Here is a 6000-nt window from a genome sequence, read left to right on the forward strand (position 1 = left end):
GCCAAGGTGAATGCCGTTGGAGAGAGGAGGAGGACTTTAGACGACTGCAAAAAGCGCTGGCATGATACTAATCGCAGGACTAAGGAGAAATTAGCAGCCAACCTGAAAGCAGCAATGCAGACTAGAGGTGGGAGTCCAGCACCAAAGGTTGAGCTGGATGAGTTGGAGGAGCAGGTTTCCCGAGTCATCAGGGAGGAGATGGTGGTTGGAGTTGTGGGCCAGGACACTGCTGACCGTGATCTGACTGAACAACAACAGGGTGAGTAAGAGCATACAGAATGTGGCCGTGGGTTAGCCCACTTTGCCCACTTGTTCCTTTCTGTACTAGCTTGTTCTTTGTGTTAAGAACCTGTCTGCATCTACTGTACTCGCTTGAGGGGCACCCCGGTGTATTGCCCCGCCCCCAGCAATGGAGTCTCGGCGTTTCAGAGAGTCAGCGTTGTAAGCGCGGAGATCCTGCTTGACTCTCTGCACCATTCACGCCTCAACCACTGGCACCTCCTGTTGATACAATGCCGGTCCGTGAGAGAAGCTGACAGCTGTGGCGCAATTCAAATGCTGTGCCTCTTCACCCTTCACAGCCTGCACCTCTAAGACCTTTTCAGCTGCTGTCTGCAGCTTACAGCCTCTCAACCTTTAACCTTCTGCCTGCAGCATCTCATGCCGCCTGACTGCTGGTTCGAGAAACAAATGCCACGGCGCGATCCAAAAACGCTGTGTTTCAGCCGGACCGCGGAGGGGGCCAACAGAAGCTTCATACTTTCGCAGGGGCCGCCAACCGGACCTGCGGACCTGCTAATATATCTGAATGAGAAACACCAACAAGTACAACTATACAGTTGGAATGCAGAATGGTACTCCGATTTGCCTGGAACATCCCCATTTCTAAAGGCATCTTCAGGATTTATCTGAGAAGACAGCAATATTCCTGCACCTCGGAATTATGGCTGGCCTCTATATGGGTAATTCTGGTGTGGGAATGCCTCTTGTAATGAGTTTTCAGGTAAAGCTTTGGAATATCAGATACAATGGATGCTTACTATTAACATCTTTGTCATCTCAATGCCTACCAAGCCCTCCCAAAGATCAGAGTGCACCCCTCTTCTACAGACAGCATCCTAATGGCTAGTAGGTGTTTTGGCAAAATACTGAATAAAAAATATCGTGATACAAAAATATTGTGTAACAAATATCAGGATGTCAAAAATATAGTTGATAGGAATATCAAAGGTAAGAATATTGATTTAAGTGCTGTTTTTTATATCATATAAAATATGATTTGGAAAATATTGTTGTATGTAATATTGTTTGGGCTCTTTCACGTGTATTATACTGTAGTGTGTTTGGCTGTTTGTTTAAAAATGTTTTACATATGTTTTTCGTAAGATATTTGAATAATTATTACATTTTTGAAATTTTTATTTTTAGTTGCATTAATTGTAAATAAATGTATATGTATATATAATTATTTTTAGTAGGAGGATGTTGGTTTTTAGGAGATGAGGGTGGGGAGATTTTTAAACCGTGAATATTTAAATGTAATGTTAATTATGTTAATGCTATGCAAATTAACATTCACATTATGTAAATATATTTTGTTACAATAAAACAAAAATCTAAATAAGATGTAATATTACTTTTAATGCACATCTACATTATATTAAATGTAAATACTTGGTAACATTTGAAATGTTTCACATTTAAATTTATTTTGTCAATTTATTTTGATTAAAGTGTTTATATTTAATACTTTTTAATTATTTGTTTTAAAATGTTACATTATTTGTAAGGTTTTTTTGATTGTTGAAAATTATAATGTCTTTGGAAACACATTTTTGGAATTGTTCAAATTTTTATACTTACAAAAAGTGAAATGTTGTCTAATTAAATTATGACAATAAAAAATATGTCTATTTAAGATATAATAAATAATATATATATATATGTATTATTGTTATTTTTCAAAGTTTAGGAATATTAGTAAATACTAATGAAAATATATTCATTATTATTAGCGATACACTTATTGTTTTATATGTTACAGTTTAATCATACATATATAAGTTTTTAGTTTAAGTTATTGTGTTTTTAAGTAATTTTTATTTTATTTTATAGCTCCAAAATTTTGTGTTAGTATGGAGTACTGATTTTTTATATAACGGTTTTATTGTCCAGCACCTCACATTAAATGTTTCAGATTGGAGTAGGAATAGTAAATACACAGTTAGACCATGATTATGAGTTGGGCGGTCCGACCACCGGACCGCAGCTACAGCGGTCAGGAGAATGACACCAAGTCGGCAGCATCCTGACTGCCATATGAGGACACTACCACCTGACTGCCGGTGTGTCAGCGGTAGTGGCACTGCAGTGGCATGCTTCAGCTCATAAAGAGAGCCTGAAGCACATGCCAACACAGCGCAGCGCCACTTACACATAGGACCCACTGTTGCCATGCACCATGCCAGTTCTGGCATGGGGGGCACAACATGTGCCCCAGAGACAAATCCCATTGCCCTTGGGGCCTGTTTGGGGCCCCCTGCCCTTTCTTGATGCTGACCTTCTTATGGCAGGGTCCCCACCAAGAAAAGGTTGTCGGAAAGGCAGGTCATTAACCCCCCTTCCGGTGCCTATGCCGATACTACCGCAATAGCCTGTCGCTTTTGCCACTGCTGCCGCTGCAGGATCCGAGATCCTGACAATAAAGGCAGTCTTCTGTGTCAGGAACACAAGCAATCTTACCTGTTTGGTTGCTTGTTTGTAGATTTCGCAAAGACATTATGGTCCGACTTCCCAGTATCCAGTGCTTGGTATTTTTAGACACAATTAATTAACCAACCACCATCTCATGAATTTCTAACTAAGCTGGAGACTCTCCATGAGGGACTACTGACAAATTTGGGCGAGCTGCTTAACCCTCGGGGGTCCGGGAGGGTAAAAAGGGTGCCCTGTCGTACATGGTATAACGCAGCATGCAGGAAGGCCAAAACAGAGCTACTGCAGGCTATAAAAGAGAATGACCGATCTGCAATCAAAACTAGGAGGGCACACTATAAATGTTTGACCAACTGCGCCAAGGAAGAGTGGGATTACGAGAAATGGTCCGACCTATCTCTGGCGCTTGCAACCAAAGACTCTCGCAAATTTTGGTCTATAATTAATAACGGGGGTAGTGAGCCAAAAGCAGCTATAGAATCGAAGATAGCTCCAGAAGTCTGGGAAGGGCACTATCGGGCTTTATACTCTACCGAGGGACTTACCGATGACACCGAGGACCTAGTCGCCCTGTCTGCACTAACTATGCACCCTGAGGTGATTGAGTTCACGGTGCCAGAAGTTTGTAACGTTATTTCCACACTTGCCCCAGTTAAAGCCCCAGGCCTGGGGGACGTCTTTAAGCAAGAGCCGAAAATCTGGGGCCCATACTTCCAGATACTGTTTAATGCGGTCCTAAGAGGCATGGTGGTTCCTCGTACTTGGCTGGGCGCAGAGATAGTGCCTATATTCAAAAAGCGGTACAAAAGGGGGTGGTGATTGACGGAGCATCTGAATCAATCAAACACTCACACCCAGTCAGAAGATCTGGCTTTAATCCATCACTGTTCTTTAGCCCACTCTGCCACCCCAGTTCAGACATGGCTATATGCAAATCAGTCTGACCCTGTGCCTCATGGGAACAGTCCAGCCCGAACTGCCAAGCCATGTCTTCCCTGGACCGGAAACAAGCTTCCGAGGACCGGTTTCTGGCATTCCAGCCATCTTCAGCCCGGCATGCTTGAATCCAGTGGCAAAGTGAGCAAGGGACTCACGTCTGAGCTATATTGTGCAGATAGACTCAATGCTGTATCATGCAATCCCCAAATTGACTCTACAATAGCCTCCTTTTTACAAGTCAAGGATTGCCATTTATTTGAGGAGTTCCTTGATGACATCTACCCTCTGTTAGCAAGAAAATAATATGTTCAGTGGCGGCATGGCACCCTACCGTTGCTAGCTTTTACCAGCAGGTGGTCACCCTCTGCCCCGAAAAATTGTCCAGCTTGCGAATGTGATACTGAAACCGAACTTCACGTGGTATTTTTTTGTCCGGGGTATCACAAGGTCAGGAATTATTGGCTTGTTCCGTTATGTAAAAATTTAGCCCTTAGCCAATGTATGCAGGCTTTTAGAATACTAAAATCCGACACAACTGGTCCGATTGTATGTGCTGTTTCAAAATTTCTGGCCGCCATGTGGCATAAGCGCAGGGTCCTAATTGCCCGAGCTTAAGCCGGGACTGGTTCCCTACGGTCACATACTGTCCTTTTTACTCTGTTCTTAAATGACATTATGAAATCTATTTATTTCTTTTTAACTGTAACCAATTGTTTTTAATGTTTATGAATTTTGACCAAATGTGTCTTTGCTATTAGTAAATTACATTGTCATCTACCTGCACCGCTTTTCTATATCTTTGTTTTCTTTTATGGCACCTTGCCGAAATAAAGATCTTTGAAATGGAAAAAAAAAAAGAGTAAGAGCCAGGGACTTAATGGGACGGGGCGGATGGGCCCAATGGCACTCATGCACAATTAAATATCTCTCAGTGCATACGCATAATTACTGTGGATCATGTCCTGGGTACCGTTGTACATGGTGGCACAGACACATATCACCCTACTCAAACAATACATTGCAAGACACATATTGGCGGGCACACAGACTGAAATGTACACAGAAAACTAAGCACAATATAGTCCAAGCTTACCCTCAGACCACAAAATAAATGCCACATGAAAATACAAAGTGGTGCATTAACTTGAGTTGCGGCAGGGTGGCAAAATGGCCCCCTAGCCTCATCACCACGCATATACAAATTGCCTGCACAAGTATGCATCGCATCTTACTCCTTTGTAACATGAACACTTCACTTTTGCTCGCGTAATGTATCGTTTGCTACCTCTTGTATTTTATTTTGTTTGCTTTTGAAAATGCACAAGTGCCACCATTGCCTCATGTAACATAACATTTGTTCTTGTGTTTTGAGTATCTGCCATTTAATGCAGTATTATACCTCTACTTGTACTTTGTATGCTTTTGTAACATACACACATGTCACTTTTTTCCTCCTGTAACGTATCGTTTGCTACCTTTTGTATTTTGTTTGCTCTTGATACATGCACAATTGTCACTATTGCCTTATGTAACGTAACGTTTGCTTTTGTAACATGCTGACTTGTAATTGTTCCTCATGTTTCACTATTGTTCCTATTGTGAAGCGCTCTGACACCTTCGGGTAAAGTTCACGCTATATAAAAACGCATTAAAATAAATAAAATCAAATTGAAAAAATTGATGATGCACTGTGAAGGTGACTGGTGGTGGCATGCCTACTCATGCACATGATCAATGTCAGCACACCTGCAACATTGTGCACGTGTGTCTGAGTTGTGTGCAAGGTTGTGTATGTGCAGTAAAGTCCACCTATTTGAACATGCACAATGATGGACGACATGCACACAAGAACAATGACAATAGACAAAGCTACCTGGATGCACATGTGTACTACATAGTGCCGCACACTTTGTGTACATTAGCAATGAGAGCCTACTTGGTGTTTCAAAGGGGACCCTCCTCACACATAAATCCTCTTGCACAAAACACAGGCACATGTGCATTAGCCTGCAAAGCTGCGTGTCCATGAGCCACACTGACAAGGCAAGTGACAGTGCATGATGATTAGCATGCCTGCAGGCACAACATCTTAACATGGTGCCGGCCACCTGACTGAGGTGACTGAGTGTGGACCACATCCTTAAAGGAGCAGGTCACACTCTGACCAAGAGCCATATTCCACCCAGCTTGCGACATCTCAGTATTGTAAATGCACAGAAATGAAAGGCTCACTGCCTGAAATGTATAACGGGCAGTAGAACTAATGCTGCAGGTGCCACGATCACACAATGCAGTGCACACACATACAAATCTTAGCTCATCAACATTGACTAATATGTGGAGGAA

Source organism: Lissotriton vulgaris, chromosome 6 (assembly GCF_964263255.1).
Source record: "Lissotriton vulgaris chromosome 6, aLisVul1.2, whole genome shotgun sequence".
Lineage (NCBI taxonomy): Eukaryota > Metazoa > Chordata > Amphibia > Caudata > Salamandridae > Lissotriton > Lissotriton vulgaris.